The 17,694-nt window shown below is 37.9% G+C and overlaps 1 protein-coding gene and 2 long non-coding RNA genes across 3 annotated transcripts in view; 2 read left to right on the forward strand and 1 right to left on the reverse strand.

Moving 5' to 3' along the window:
* LOC113523095 (inactive dipeptidyl peptidase 10) overlaps positions 1–17,694 on the reverse strand; it is a 329,346-nt gene that overhangs the window by 284,546 nt on the left and 27,106 nt on the right. The window lies entirely within an intron of this gene.
* Positions 1,916–11,361, forward strand: LOC113510923 (uncharacterized). Its single transcript, XR_008252523.1, has 3 exons — positions 1,916–2,044; positions 6,573–6,684; positions 10,463–11,361. It is a non-coding gene; the product is annotated as an uncharacterized LOC113510923 (long non-coding RNA).
* Positions 12,238–15,666, forward strand: LOC113510925 (uncharacterized). Its single transcript, XR_008252521.1, has 3 exons — positions 12,238–12,346; positions 13,218–13,329; positions 15,532–15,666. It is a non-coding gene; the product is annotated as an uncharacterized LOC113510925 (long non-coding RNA).

A 17,694-nucleotide genomic window follows, 5' to 3' on the forward strand; every position in this document is an offset into this window, starting at 1 on the left:
TGCAGAGAATGGCTAGCTTTTTGTTGTGATACGGGCGAATCCTAAAACGCACATGAATTAAAAAAAAACTTTTTTTTTTAATAGAATAAATAATAATACCACTAACTACATTACTCAGTGCAATCTACTCCTAAACTAAACAATGCCAATACTTTGTTTTTAATGGGTGATAATGGAATGGTAACCCCGCCTATGCTACCGGTATACACTGGCGAGGCACCAGTGAGGGATGAAAATAGACCAGTTAGCCCATCCTGATGAATTCAATTAGAATTAAAGACGATGGTTTTTAGGGAGAACTACGTGGAGGTTGACCTGATAGAGTATATTGCTAGTAATGGGGCTATTTGGCCCTAGCCCCATTACTAATATTCCCTTAGCCCCCACAAAGCTTGTACTGTGTGTACTAGAAAGTTGAAAGCAAGTCGGTAAAATGTAAAATCAATCTAAATGTGTTGGGAAAAATGCTAGATACATTTACAATACGCTTTTATATTTAAAATAGCTTTAACTTTCAAGTATTCGATGGACGTCTTGTAAGTCTACATTCGATTTTAGAACAACAGTAAGAACTATATGGGACATATAAAGGAAATAGACTTCTCCCGTCTGCGCCACAATCATCATCAGCGCCCGTTCTCTTTCACCAGTCTTGATTATTTTGAATTTAACGCTGGGTAGCTTTATCTTCGTGCCTCACCACCCGAGCTGTTTACCTGGAAATTGTGAAAAGCCTTTCTGTGGATGCTGCCGATATGGATCTTAGAAGATTTATCGCCCATCGAAGATTGTTTCCGAAACGGTTAACGGTATTTGTCGGTGCAGCGAACCAACTTGCCAAGGTCTTTGTTTTTACAGCCAACAACAAGATTGATGAATGATGATTGAGTCCAACAGCACTATCAATGAGTGGCTCCTGGGGACGTCTTTTCAGATTTATCAAGGATAGTTTTTCCATAACTTTGCTACAGAAAGCACCAACGGAAGAAGTACACCTAATTCTACTACTAGAAGCAGAGGTGCTAATAAATCCACGTCCAGTCCCAGCAGATTTTGAGAAGCCGCCAGCTCTCACAGTGTTTCATTTGCTGTTGGATACTCCGTCGACTGAAGCTGTTCGCCCCATACCGACACAGATTTGTACCGTCACCACAACAACAAGATGGAAGTCCGATTGACATGGTGATATTGCTTTTGTCGCCTCCTTAGATTGGTGCTCTGCACCGGGGCGTGCCATGTTGGCGACAGACCTCTTTTTATATAATTTACCTTTTTAGCATTATATTTTTATATTATGAATATGTCTTTTTGATACTTATTTTGTTTTTCTATTTGAGTGACATTATTATTGTTATTTGTATGAAGTGTGTACGTCTAAGAAAATATATTGGTAAGCCTCTCTCTATATTATTATTTTATTATTGTCGCTGCCCTCCTCTCCTACCAGCGCCGTTTTCAACTAAGTATCATGGCGTATAGGGAGGTCAAATATATGATCTGGAATAGAGCTAGCTGGGAGAAGATGCATATAATTAGTTGCACCGACAAGAGGAAATAATATATATATATATAATAATATATATATATATATGTCTATATATATATATATATATATATATATATATATATATATATATATATATCCTCTAGACAAGTGACAAGCGAATTCGCCGATGGAATCGACATCGCTAGCGACTCCGTGAATTAGAATGAGCCACCCGGCGTTGCTATTTCATTCTATCTCACGTACTCGATGTCGATTCCATCGACGAATTCGTGAGGCCCTGGTAAACTTGATAAATGCAACATATTATCTACAATGTTTCTGGCAAATAAATTTCATTTCGTTTCTATTTATTTCATATGATTTATAAAAATAATAGATTTGTGCTTGACCTGTTTGCTTCGTTAAAGATTGATAAGGAAAAAAAGAATATATTTTCCTGTAACCACAATTATACTAGAAGTACATATAAAACGAGAATCATCGCTAAAACATTATTAGTAATGATCCAGAATCAACGTAGGATGGAGCGTTTATTAGGTAAGCAAATGATATATTTTTTTTTTATTGGATGAAAATGGAATGGTAACCCCGCCTGTGCTAACGGGATACGTTGGCGGGGCACCAGTGAAGGGTGATCGATGAGAATGAAAACAGGCCAGTTAGCCCATCATGATGAATTCATCTGGAATTAATCATGATAGTTTCCAGGGGGAACCGCGAGGAGGTCGACCTGGTTGGGTATATTGCTAGCAATAGATTCTTAGTCTCCATTACTAACAATCCATTTCCCCCCCCAAAATCATATTTCACGGTAACTCCCTTAAGGGGTACGCAGAGAAGTGACAGATGTCTCTCTTCTTACATACGCACGTTTCTTCTTGTATATAGATTAAAGCTTATCTTTATTTATTTGTTTATTATCTCTTGGTTCTAATGTGCAAGTTAAGTTTCAACCAATCATTTATTATTTAAATTCATCAATACATATAATAAAATCGTTACTGATCGCTGTCTGTACATAGAAGCTATAGAAGAAAAAATATTACAGGGAGGCTTTATGTACTCAATAGAACCCTAAACAATGATTTTTTTAGAATTTTTGTCTGTTTGTCTGTACGTTTGTGCACGCTAATCTCAAAAACGGCTTAACCGATTTTAATGTGGTTTTCACTAATATGTTGCAGTTTGCATTTAGTGTTTATTTTATTTCAATCGGTTCATAAATAAAAAAGTTATATCAATCTAAAGAAACACATATAAAGAACTATAAAATAATCGATCATTTGATTGGCTGAAACTTTTTCACTCCATGTATAGAAATTCGAAAATTCTACCTACTCGTGTGAAAGAAAAGAGGATCTGTGAAATGATGGTATAAGGCTGGGGGAAGCACAAAAGATCCGTATGGGTCGACGTGCATCGGCTTAGCTGACCCCATATGCGAAAAATAAGATAAGATACTAGTGTGAAGCTGGGTCGGATCGCTAGTATTTAATATAATTTGGAGAGATTTAGTTTTTTATATACACTTTGTTGTACACAAAGATTCGTCATCATCATTACATCAGCCGTTAAATGACTTCTCCTCTATAAGTAGAGGGTTTGCCAACAGTTGCCAAGCTTGGCGGGCACATCGGCAGTTAGGCTTTGGTAATGTTTTAAGAGGGACGCTGCTGCCCATCCCTTTCAAGATTCAAGATTATTTATTCTTTCTTTCGTTGATCGATGATCAATGAATTTGGGAACTTAGTGATCATCCTTGATCATTAAGTTCCCTTAGTCGCCTCTTACAACACCTATTTATTTATTTATTTTTTTAAGAAACACCAACAACATATTGCATTATAACATATAGGTGTAACAAACATTAAATATAATACAATATTAATGCACACGCCTATTATAGGTATTCACAGCATTCACTTTAACATAATTATACAGTGCGAGAAAATGAAGTAAATAATAAAAACAAACATGTAACCCAAGTTGTTAGCAATATCAGAAAATACGATTATGAGTGAATTGAATTAAAAAATATTAAAAAAATATATTATGATAATTAGAGTTAATTTTCATTAGATTGTTGTACAAAGTGCTTCAGCAATTTATTCCTGTAGGAATTCGAATATAACCTATAAGAAAGGAAAGGGTAACCTTTTCTATGTCTAGACCACACGGCCAAATACTTGTGATAAAATAACTTCTCTCATGTTGCAGGTGTTCATAGGAGGTAGACAAACTGTTCGTTTGCCTCTCTACTAATAAAAAAAAATATATATTCAAAATGCATACTGCATAGCTATCACCCTGTAATCGCATGCTGCACTATGCTAGTTTATGCAAGTTGATATTTTAAAAAGCAATTATTCCGTATAATTAGTTGCTTTGAATTTTAAATGGCGCGCCTTGGAGACAGAATTAAAAATGTCAAGGCTAATGCAAACAAAGCAATATAATGTTACTAGATTGTTTGTAAACACTATTGGAATAGGAATAGGTACGAAGTTTTAATTTAACAGATTTATATAAACAGATGTTTAAAACGACAATATTTGAAAGAGAAACAAATACGCCGTGAACTGAATTTAAATTTTAAATTAAGTAGGTACATTTATTTATTACATTAATTACAATTAGATAAATAATGGAAAAGTTCGCTTAATAAAGTCGCAAATGAGTCGTAAAAGGCGTCTAAAGAATTTAAAGATAGAAAGATGTGCAGCAGCGTCCCTCTTAAAACATCTCTAAACACTTATTTGCGGTTGCCAACCTGCCTGTCAAGTGTTTTGGTGTACTTCTATATCTCCCATATTTAGAACTAACAAAATTTTTTATCGTGCCTCCCACCAAATTGTTTATAATTACTCCTCTCCATCCAAAGGTTGCCTGGAAGAGATCGCTCTTAGCGATAAGGTCGCCCATTGTTTTCTCAGTGTAATTATTTCTTGTAAATATTTATATTTATAATACTATTGTAATCTTTTGGAGAAAACAATAAAGAGTATTTATCTATCTATCTCCTTGACCTTCCAGTTTACACGACAATATAACGATATTGTAAAAACCAAGCCTGAACTTGATATTCACAACGATAGTTACTCTGTGTTCATGGCTAAATTAAAATGTTGATGTACCTCGCCATTAGATTCTATTTATTTATAATTTAAAATAATTTAAATACAATTTCCTTTATTTATATTATATTATTATTCATATTGTCAATAACTTTACTCATATAATGACATTTAATAATTTAATTCTATTTTAATGTTTATCAAACACAAGGCATGCTGTGGTTGCCTATAAATGTAGGAACAGTTAGATCTAATCTGCCAGTGTATTGTATTGAAATGTTTAGCTGTATCTTATGTTGGTAATCCTATAAATAAATAAATACTTAATAAAACTTCTGTAACACCAGCAATATATATATTTTCGTTATATTCATGTACAACTCAACGGCTTTCTTCTTTAGTACATTTTGACATTCATCGACAAGACTATATAGACTATAAGTAGATTGGCAGCTACTGACAAAACTCCCCTTATGGGGAAGGCTTATGTTCAGCAGTAGACAGTTAACGGCTGAAATGATGACGATGATGCACGAAAATAATCGACTTTAATTTTTACAAAATTTATTTTGATTTAAAAACTAAACTACTCGACTAATTTTGATAAGATTTCTATGTAAGCATATCTTTTCTGTTAAAAAAAAGAATTATCCAAATAGGTTTATAACAGACAGAGTTATGGGGTAACTAACGTAAAAAAGAAATATGTCTGAAAGGAGAACCTCCTTTTTTGAAGTCGGTTATTCAAACGAGTCAACAACCTGTAAATAGATCCACTTTGACTAGATTTTCATTATAAAATTTACATGTTCCTCTTATAAAACGGACTTTAAAGTTTTCTAAATTGATAGCCTGGATTCAAAGTTATTCATTTATTCAAAATTGTCTGCCCTCTCTATTATAAAAAGCATATTCCTTTTTAAAAGGGCGGCAGCACACCTGCAATGCCGTTAGTGTTGTGGGTGACCATGGGCGGCGGTAGTCACTTACCACCAGATGAGCCGCATGCTCGTTTGCCCCCTGTGTTGTAAAAAAAAACCCCCTTGAGTATTTCTTATTTACCTAAGAGATCAACATTACGAGGTTTGTCCGGAAAGTACGTATAAAAGTTTTTTAAAAATTTTATTTTACAATTATTCAGGTAAATCAATTTTATCCCCTTCAAAGTACTCCCCCTGTGACATAATGCACTTGTGCCAACGCCGTTTCCACTGTGAGAAGGCTCCTTGAAAGTCCTCTGGTTGTAGGTTTCTCAGCTGCCCCGTCGTAGCTTTTTTTATCTCATTTATGTCCCCCAAATGCCGCCCCCGAAGTACCAATTTGGTTTTTGGGAACAAGAAGAAGTCACACGGGGCCAAATCCGGCGAATAGGGGGGGTGTTCGGTCACCGTAATGGAATTTTTACTCAAAAACTCACGGAACGATCTTGGCGCAAATTTTTTTCATTTGAAGTTCGTTTCTTAGAATTTCGTGGACCACGGTTTTGCCCAAATTAAGCTCTTCAGCCACCTGTCTGACCGTTAAACGACGGTCCCCATTAACACAAGTTCGAATTCTTTCCACGTTTTCGTCGGAATGTGAAGTGGAAGGACGTCCTGAACGTGGGTCATCTTGAACGCTTTCTCGGCCCTCTCTGAATCTTTTTAGCCACTTGTGGACGGTTGGTTCCTTCACAGCATCATCCCCATAAACTGTTCTGAGATCGGCAAAAATTTCACGGCCATTCTTGCCGAGTTTCGAGAGAAACTTGATTACGACGCGCTGCTCTTCAACGGAAGCGGGCTCCATGCCGACGGGGTTTCGTTAAGAGGTAACTTCACAGATGGCGTGACAAGCCAGTTCGCACCGCACGGCGGTCAGACCAGAACTGAAGCATTGTTAGGGACATAAGGAAGGGGTCCTGCGCTTACCTGGCCTCCCCACTCCTCTTTCTCGCATTCCAGAACACTTTTATACGAACTTTCCGGACAGACCTCGTATTTCATTCACAGCTATTGTTTTCTTCTTTCTGGCTATGGTGCTGATGGGAAATGCGCAAGTTTGCACTACGGAGTATGATCCAGTCTGCAGCACCGATGGGGTAACATACAGCAATTATTGTATGTGAGTATGGTAACTTCGTACTTTTATAAAAATCATATTTTTTTTTGTTTTTTTTTTTTACAACTTAGAATGGCAAATAAGCTGACGGCCCATCTGATGTAAAGTGGTAACCGTCGCCTATAGACATGAACAGTACCATGGATATAACAGAGTATACTGTTTCACCCATGATACCCCCATGCGCTGCTATTTTTGAGGACTCAGCTGTTATTCCTTCTAGGTTTTTTTTTTTTTTTTTTTTTTTTACAACACAGGGGGCAAACGAGCATGCGGCTCACCTGATGGTAAGTGACTACCGCCGCCCATGATCACCCACAACACCAGCGGCATTGCAGGTGTGCTGCCGGCCTTTTAAAAAGGAATATACTCTTTTCTTGAAGGTTATGTTGTCGTATCGGTTCGGAAATACTGCTGCTGGAAGTTGATTCCAAAGAATGGTTGTGCGTGGAAGAAAGTGCCTTGAAAAACGCACGGTGGAAGACCGCCACTCGTCCAGATGATTGGGATGAAACTTTAGTTTGTGGCGGGTTGTACGGTGGTGAAAATCAGCAGCAGGTATCAATCCGAACAATTCCTCAGAACACTCCCCATGATAAATTCGGTAGAAGATGCACAGAGATGCAACATCTCTGCGCAGTTTCAGTGGATCAAGCCGGACAGTAAGGCGTTGACTATCGATAATTCGAGCCGCCCGACTCTGAATGCGGTCTAACGGAAGGAGTTGGTACTGTGGCGCTCCTGCCCACAGGTGAGAACAGTATTCCATATGCGGCCTGACTTGGGCTTTATATAATTTCAGGCGGTGTTCTGGCATGAAATATCGTCTCACCCTATTGAGCACTCCTAACTTTTTGGAAGCTATCTTAGCCTTCTCCTCCAGATGACCGCAAAACTGGACGTCGCAAGATATATCAACGCCCAGAATTCCTAGACTCGACTTTTTATCAAGGGAAGTGCCCTGAAAGTGAGGAGATACGACAAACGGCGTCTTTTTTGCGGTAAACGCGCAGACTTGTGTCTTTTTGGGGTTAAATTGGACAAGATTTTGTTCACCCCAGATCGAAACTTGATGGAGTGAAGTTTCGATTTCAGACACAAGTCTATTCCGGCACTCATCGGTATGTGCCCGCGAGATCTTTGCATGACCGGTATATAATGTATCTCCTGTACTGTCGTCTGCATAGCAATGAATATTACTTATCTGTAACATATCATTGATATGCAGAAGAAACAGAGTCGGAGATAGTACACAGCCTTGCGGGACACCAGCATTCAAAGGTTTTAAATCAGAGCATGCTCCGTCGACTACGACCTTAATGCTACGTTCCTTGAGAAAACTGGCGACCCAAATGCACAGTCTCGCAGGCAACCCAAATGAAGGTAGCTTTGAAAGCAGCGCTCTATGCCACACCCGATCAAAGGCCTTCGCGATATCCAGACTAACTGCTAAGGCCTCTCCCTTACTCTCGATTGCCACTGCCCATCGGTGTGTTAAGTAAGCTAAAAGATCACCAGCCGAACGTCCCTGTCGAAAGCCGTACTGGCGATCACAGATCAGCTGGTGCTCTTCTAGGTACCGGAGCAGTTGACGGTTAATGATGGATTCCATAACCTTCGAGAATAAGGAAGTGATAGCTATGGGCCTATAGTTAGCTGGATCTGAGCGATCTCCCTTTTTAGGGATCGGATGCACCAGAGCAGTCTTCCAAAACTTTGGGACTATGCCCGATGAGTAGCTAAGCCGGAAAAGACGCGTAAGAACCGGAGCCAACTCTGGTGCGCACGTCCTAAGCACAATTGGAGGAATACCATCGGGCCCACTCGACTTATGGATTTCGAGGGAGAAAAGTGCTCTACGCACTGAGCTATGCGTGAATTTAATGTCAGGCATAGAGCTCCTACAACACGTGATGGTCGGTGGTGATTTCTCCCCGTCATCCAATGTCGAGTTTGACGCAAAGATGGATCCAAGAAGATCGGCCTTTTCCTTAGCGTTCTGGGCCAACGAGTCATCCTCCCTGCGCAATGGTGGAAAAGATGACTTACAGAAATTCCCTTGTGCAGCTTTGGCAAGAGACCAGAAAGCTCGAGTTCCAGAGGGCAAACTAGCCAATCTCTTGCCAATTCTACTAATATGCTCGGACTTCGCTGTGGCTATAACTCTTTTGAAAGACCTAGAGGCAGAGTTATACTTCTTTTTAAGAGCACTGGTGTTAGGATCCCGCATCGCCACACCTTTAGCCCAGGTTAGGAAGCACTCCTGTTTCAGACGAGATGCTGTTCTACAAGAGGCTCCATACCAGGGCTGGGATTTCCCGCCGACGGGCACCACAGAGTTAGGAATAAATAATTCCATTCCCTGAAGCACCACATCAGCAATGGAATCGGCAATGGCGTCGGGATCATCCAGTGTGAAGCAAACCTGCCTCCATGGGTAAGATGCGAAAAAAATCCGCATCTCATCCCAGTCTGCTGACCTGTAGTGCCAAACACGACGTCTACCCGTGGAACGTGGTGGAATCGGACTCATGAGAGGCACCTCGCTCCGCACCAGACTGTGATCCGACGATCCAAGCGGAGCTTCGACGGAAATCACATAGTTGTCTGGGTGGGTGGTCAGCAGAAGGTCCAACAGTGAAGGTGAATGGTCCAACACATCAGGTATTCGCGTAGGCGAGGAAACAAGCTGCGTCAGACCATAAGCCAAAGCAAAGTCATGAACAGATCTTCCCGCATAGTCGGTTGTACGTGAACCAAGCCATTCGGTATGGTGGGCATTAAAATCGCCAAGAATCACGACTTCAGCGGAAGGAATCTGTTCGAGCAGGGAATCTGTAGCCATTTGGACGTGCTCAATGAGTTGGTCGGTTTCGATGTTACCGCTGTGGGACCTGTATAGGCATGCATAGACGCGAGGATGGTCATTGCAGTCTACGCGCAGCCATAAAATAGACAGGTCCGTACCTTCAAGAGTTCCAAGGCGGCGACAGCAGATATCCTCTCTGACATACGCGCATACACCGGCACGCGAAACAAAACAATGTTCAAGTTTATAGCCCGGGTACGTCAGGTATGAAGTTTCGTTTGGAGAGGATATCTGTGTCTCCGTTAGAAAGAGCAATGCCGGCCGCGCCGTTTCTAGGTGGTGGTGGACAGCGTTTAGGTTAGAATGTAATCCCCTGATATTGCAGAAGCTCACATTGAGCGAAGGGGATGCCGTAGAAATCTTGCTCCGTTTGCCCTTGGTTCCAAAGAGCGGAATTTTGCCCCCCCAGAATACGCAGGGCAGCCCGAGCGTGGTTGCTCGAGAGAGGATTCTCCAGCAACATGGTTACTGGTACCTCCCTGGGGTATGTTATTTTTTTTTAATTCCACTGCCATGGTTGCGTGTTGTAAGATAGGGGGACGGGGTTGGGGAAAGGATTTTAGGAATAGGAAAGGGATGGGTATGGGATGGGTATGGGATGGGCCTCCGGACTCCCTCACTCACCATACGGAATGTGATCGCACTAAAAGTGCAACCACTTAGCGTCGGTATTCTGTGAGGGTGTGGTACTTCCCCGGTCGAGCCGGCCCATTCATGCTGCAATATCATATGGTATTACAGCGTGGCTCTACCACCTATAAAGGTTAGGTTCTTCTAGTCTGCTATAAGGAACGCCTTCTTAGAAGCAGAGTATGGTAGAAGCCTACGTTCATCAGTGGACAGATAATGGCTGTGATGATTATGACATGTACATTGAAGCACCTGGTGGTAATAATTTTACTTGTTTTCCAGGCTCGAAGCAGCTGGAGCAGAATATGCTTACGACGGAGTATGCCAGTGAATAAAAGAATACATTATAATACTATAAATATCATTGATATATTTAGTAGTAGCCCGCCAAAGATATTGGAAGCGGCTCACAAATATCTAGAGTCGGGTTAAATATATTTATTATAACTCTGTATGTTAGCACACTAGATTTATAACATTGATTTGTCTTTTGCTGTTATAATTATTATTAATGAATTTGGCCGGCAGCACACCTGCAATGCCGCTGGTGTTGTGGGTGATCATGGGCGGCGGTAGTCACTTACCATCAGGTGAGCCGCATGCTCGTTTGCCCCTGCGTTGTAAAAAAAAAATAAAATAAAAATTATCAGTCAACTAAATGGTAGACATTTTGAACAGAATTATCTTAATTTAAAAATAAAAATATTTTATAAAACATAACTTACTCGTATATTATAAATATTAATTTTTCGACTTTCCTACACCATGTTTTATGTTTTTTAAAGGCGGGATTTAATACAATTATTTATTAAGTTAGATTATGGTAATTTACCCGAATTATTTTGACATTTCGACCAGGACGTCTCGAGTGGACTGACGTGATGATATGTGTGAATCAGAGTATATTCTGTGCTCCTAATGTCTATAGTCGACGGCTACCACTTTACAATATGAGGGCGTCAGTATATTTGCCATTTTAAGTCGTATAAAAAATGAAATCATCCGCAATTTTTTTTAAAAACGATCCCATCTTTACTACGTCTATAAATTATATTAGCATAATTTAATTTATTCAATATGCTTTATAATAAAATCTATTTCAATTTATCTAAATAAAAATACAAATGTACATACAATGCCAATAACAAGTGTAATGAAACCTGAATAAATATTTTTTTGAAGAAACAACTTCTTTAATATACCTATATAGAGTTCCTTGATATCTTATTCGACTGTACTATTTTTTTTTTAATGGCTGATAATGGAATGGCAATCCCACCCGCGCTATCGGTATACACCGGCGGGGCACCAGTGAAGGATAATAGGTGAGGATGAAGCAGGTCAGTTAGTCCATCGTGACGAATTCAACAAGAATTGTTCACGATTATTTCCAGAGGGAATTACTTGGAGGTCGACCTAATAGAGCATATTGCTAGCAATAGGGCTGTCAAACACAGTGGAATAACACCTGAGTCCTCAGGAATGGCAACACATGGTGGGTATCATGGGTGAAACAGTATACTCTGTTATGTCCGTGGTACCGCTCATGTCATAGGCGACGGTTATCACTTTCCATCAGGTGGGCCGTCAGCTTGTTTGCCATTCTAAGTTGTATAAAAAAAAATCTATTATATAAATGTATTTTTATTCTATTCTGTTAATGACTGAAGTTATAATGGCAAGAATACTTTACAATCGTACTTATTATATTTTATGTTATTCTCAATTTCATGTATAATATAGTATATGTTATTATATTTATATATGTAAGTATATTTGTTATTTATATATATTCATTCGTTTATATATGTAATTTTAGTATGTATGTATATCAATAATTACTAGTACCGCATTCGAGTATTCTGACACTTCCTTATGGTTGACTGGGAGAGAATGCTTTTAGCATTAAGTCCGCCATGTACACATATATGTACTAATGAATAAATAAATACAGAACCCATAAAATAATGTGCAGTGTAATAAATATTTATCGTCGATAAATGAAATAAAAATATAATATAAGCATTAAAATAACGTGGATACAGATGGTGGAATGTTAATAAATAAGTAGTCTATTGTTATACCGCAGTATAAAACAGGCAACATTCTTTGAGAGGTTTACATTGGAAACTAATTATATTTCACGTACTATGAAGTATTTTTTTGGTAAGTTCTCGTTCTGTATTAAGACAGATGAATCTTTACTATAAGGTTTCAATTCGTCTAATTTTTATTTTTGTGTATTATAATAACTTTTACCCGCGACCTCGTCTGCGTGACTTGAAAAAGATCTTCTCCATCCTATATAGTTTGTGTATACCAATTTTCAAAGTGAATGGGTTAAGCCATTAAGGCGTTAAAAGGTAACAATTAAATAAACATAATTATTTTCACATTTATGTATTTAATGTCAACTTTCATACGTCTAGATAATGTAAATGGCGGACTTAACACCATATGGCGTTATCTACCAGCCGACCGTACACAGGAATAACGAAAAATATAATTGACTATGCAACAATGAACAATATTAAATTAAAACTGTAATTCAAAAATAACATACATATAATAATATAGTATCACCTCTCCATATTTAGAATTAATAGAATTTTTCATCGTGCCTCCCACCAAATTGTTTATAATTACTCCTCTCCATCCAAAAGTTGCCTGAAAGAGATCGCTCTTAGCGATAAGGTCGCTCATTGTTTTCTCACTGTGATTATTTCTTGTAATTGTTTATATTTATAATAAGTTTACTATTGTAATCTTTTGCAGGAAACAATAAAGAGTATCTATCTATCTATCTACTCATACTACCTACTTTATATATATATTATAATACATAATATCGGTGAAAACTACTCAGACACGAGAGAAACGCCAGTATCAAACAAAGTGTCTAAAACATATTACGATTCTAAATAAAAAAATCGTAGTTCACACTTTAAATACCAATTTTGGTTTTATATCAGTCAGAACTGATCACTGAGTGGTTTCTTTAATGCTTCTTAAAGAAGTACCCAATATTTTTTTACAGTAATCGTGTTCCTTCTGGCTTTGGTGCTGCTTGCCAGCGCTGGTGATGTGTGCCCAGCTGTCTACGATCCCGTTTGTGGCGTCGACGGCGTTACATACGGAAATAAGTGTTTGTAAGAACATAAACCATTTTTGTTAATAAAATTTAAATCTGCCATTTTTGAACATTTATAATTACAATACATAAGTAAATACATATACACATATCTGTCACGCCTGTCTCCAATTAGGACAGGCGAAAAAAAAGGAACGCCAAATGCTTAGATACAAACAGATCTCTTTAACTTCTTCCACGTTCATCAATCTTTTTATACAACTCTCTTTATGGCAACGCATGGGGAGGCATCATGGGCGAAACAGTATACTCTATTATGTCCATGGTACTGCTCATGTCTATAGGCGACGGTTACCACTTTCCAACAGGTGGGCCGTCAGCTTGTTTGCCTTTCTAAGTGGTATAAAAAAATTACACGCTATCCCTGTTTTTCCGTGGGTGTCTTAAGAGGTGATTAAGGAAACTTAATGGCCGAGAGATGGGCAGAAGCGTCATTCTTAAAACATCACGAAAACCTAGCTGCGATTGTTAACCTGCCTGCTAAGCCTGACAACTACTGGCAAAACTCTCCAATAGGGAGAGGCTTATGTTCAGTAGTGGACAGTTAATGGCTGATATCATCATCATCATCATCATCATCATCATCATCATCAAGCATATAAAACTATCTACAAAAATTTGAATCTGTCGTTCTAGATCATTAGATTTATTGTATTTAAACATACCTTTATATTTACGCATGTATTAATAACGAAGTTTTGCCAGGGGAACCGCGTGGAAGTCGTCCTGACAGGGCTTACTAGCAATGGGACCATTGGTCTCCATTACTAACAATCCCTTTCCCCCCAATTTCAGCCTATTGTCTTTAAATGACTTAAAAAAGACAACCAATTCACATATTTCGTAGTTCTTACTGTAATCATTGATTCAATTTAATTAAAGACTTATGTTTAATTTGCTATTAATGTATGTTTGTTTATTTTAATTCTTGCAAGATGAATAAAAATCTAATCCTACCAACCAATTTTGAATGGCGAACAAGCTGACGATGTAAAGTGGTAACCGACGCCTGTAGGCATGTACAGTATCATGGACATAACAGAATATACTGTTTCGCCCACGATACCCCCATGCGTTGCCATTCCTGAGGACTTAGATGTTATTTCTCTGTACCCAGTAAATTCACGCCATATCCCACCAATCAAACCGAAACACAGCCATGCAAACACAACTGCTTCACGGTAGAAACACAAATAGGACAGAGGTGCCCAAACGACAAGTGCAAACGACTTTTGTACAAAGTCTTCCTCTGATGAACAAATCTTTACATTTGGCAATAGTACGATAGGTAAATTGTAATATTTTCAAGAGAGCTAGTGTTACAATATGGCAGATCATGTAAAGGTATTGAAATGAATTTATTTGCATTAATTATTATTGTTATTGCAATAAATATTATGTGTTTATTTGCATTAAGCATTCTTACAACTATCAACAAAGGTCACGTAGTGGTGAGTTTGGCACCTGTTTAATTGGTTTAAACGATGTAGACATGCAAATATGTACATTCTATAGAAAGTGTAAAATGAAATTATGTAGAAATTTATATTTTACAATTACACAATTTTAGTTTGTCAATTTTATAGTTAATAAATGAAAGAGTTTGAAGAGTATTTAATGATAAAATAAATGATAAAATTGATATTATAAATAATTAAATTGTTGTATCAGCCATGTTAATGTTACGTCCACTGGTGAACATAGCTTCCCCATAAGTAGGGTTTAGGGGTTTAGGGGTTTTTGGTGATATTTTAAGAGAGACACTATGGAGAGAGAAATAATTACATTATAGAAGTTTATTTAAAATTGTTTTTAAACAGACTTGTTATGAATTGGAAAGATGGATTTTTTTTCTACAACTTAGAATGGCAAACAAGCTGACGGCCCACCTGATGGAAAGTGGTAACCGTCGCCTATATACATGAGCAGTACCATGGACATAACAGAGTATACTGTTTCGTCCATGATACCTCCATGCGTTGCTATTCCTGAGGACTCAGATGTTATTTCTCTGTACCCTGTAAATTCACTGCTATATCTAACCCGAAACACAGCCATGCAAACATAACTGCTTCACGATTCAAATACAAATGGGACAGAGGCACCCAAGCAAACGACTTTTGTACAAAGGCTCCCTCTGGTGAATAGAATGTTGCAGAATAATATATACGTTTAATAATATTAAATTTTATTTTCAAAGGTTGAATAACGCTGGCGTCCGGTTAGATCACGAGGGTCCGTGTGAGAACTGAATCATTCTGGTCATCATCATCAATCATATTGTAGAGAAAGATTACCCGACACTCGGTCTTTAATAAAATTTCAAACAATTCGAGGCATTGTTTTATTTTAAGTACCTTACGTTAAGTTGCCATTTTAAATATATTCTTTATTGCACTTGTAAATTACATTGTTAATGCATTTATAAATGTTGTGAGCAGAGGTGGACTTATCTCTGACAGAGATCACTTCCAGTCAACCCAATGCAGTTAGAAAGCATGTCGTTAGCGGGCAGCTGAAGTGCTACAAATTTTTACTCATATGAAAGAGTTTAAAGTCTTTAAGAAAAAGCGAAAGTATATTTGACAGTCACATATTAGATTATTAGACTAGACTAGATTAGAATGTGACAGCTTTTAGTGAAAACGCTGCTTAATCCGTTTGAGATATAATAAAACAATATATGGTGGGATTGATCCTTTTTTATAGGTCTACAAAAAAGTCTGCGATAGAATAAGTCTGCCTTTTAAGGATAAGTTACTATACCCATTTAATTTATACTCGACAAAAGAAGCTAAAGCAAAAAATGTAAGCATATATACTTTACTATCCGTGCAAAGTCGGGGCTGGTCATTCTTATTACATAGAAAGAGTGTCACACTTAAAAAAAGGCTTTCTTTGTGTATAATGGAAAACATCTAAAAATTCTTGAAACTAGATGGCGCCACCTTTACATTAGTAACTGGTAACTACCCTCTACATTGATGAATAAACTGGCATTTTAATAATAACTAATTTCTTCTCTACTGGTTATTTCTAGCGGCTTTAATCAATTTACAGGCAAAAACACATCGTATAAATATACAGATTTTTAGACCTTTATAAATTTTCAGTCTAGCTAGACCATCTAAAAAGGTCCCCTACATATTTTAGGTTACATAAATCTATTTTAACATTCACATCGGGTTCGCTTAAAAGCTGATATAAATAAAATGTAAAATCAACATTAAATTTACCTGAACGTATTGGGGAAATATATATTATTCAAAGGGACTATATTTAAAATAGATGTAACCCTTTAATGTAACTTTTGCGAACGTCTGTGTATCTATATTATATCATTATACATCTATTTATTCTATTTAAGAGCTGCGCTCTTGTCGGTGGAGCTCTCGCCACTCACTACGATTTTCAGCGAGTGTCTTCACCTCTTGATACGACACGACACCGACTCGTTCCTTGATCTGCCTGATATAAGTATGGCTTGGTCTCCCTCTTCCCCTCCTTCCTTCTATCTTACCTTCTATTATAATGTTCATAACTTCGTCGTGTCTTATCAAGTGTTCTAACATTTCTTTCCTTCTGATAGAAATGAAAATCAAATGAATTACACATGAAAGAAAAAAATATAAGAGTAAAGTTCTTGTCACATATTCAAGTTACATGTCGTAGCAGTCCGAGTCCAACCGGGGCAGAAGCAAGGCTGAACCGATCCTTATATATAAATTGAAATATTTATTTTTAGGCCGTTAGTCCCGGCATAGAATAGGCCACCCCTTCCCGTGGGTATCGTAAAAGGCGAATAAGGGAGTACGAGGGATGGGCAGCAGCGTCCCTCTTAAAGCATCTCCAAAGCCTAACTACGGTTACCAAGCCGCCTGCCATGCATGCCAACTACTGGCAAAACCCTCAAGGGGGAGACTTATGTTCAGCAGTGGACAGTTAAAGGCTGACGTGATGATGAATTTATTTATTTATTTGGCATTGGATGGAAAGCAGTGTCTTTCTTAAAACATCTCCAAAGTCTAACAGCGGTTGTCGACCAGCCTGCCGAGCGTGGCAACTACTGGCAGAAGCTTTCCTTATAGGGATTTCTATTGGATTTCAAATTTTTTATAGAATTAATCTCAAATCCGTCTAGAACTAACGGAGAACAAAAAAAAAGGGGGGGATTTTTTTGAAATTGATTGAAAATCACTTGTATAGGCTACGGTAATCGCTTAGTATTAAGTGAGCCGTGTGCTTGTTTGCCTACTCTATGATATAAAAAAAAACTTAACTAATTTGGAAAATTCTTTCATCCATAAAAGCATATACATATACATATATCGCGAGTAACATGGGATTAATTTAAAAAAAAAAA

Source organism: Galleria mellonella, unplaced genomic scaffold, assembly GCF_026898425.1.
Source record: "Galleria mellonella isolate WM207_F2 unplaced genomic scaffold, CSIRO_AGI_GalMel_v1 utg109, whole genome shotgun sequence".
In the NCBI taxonomy this organism is placed as follows: domain Eukaryota; kingdom Metazoa; phylum Arthropoda; class Insecta; order Lepidoptera; family Pyralidae; genus Galleria; species Galleria mellonella.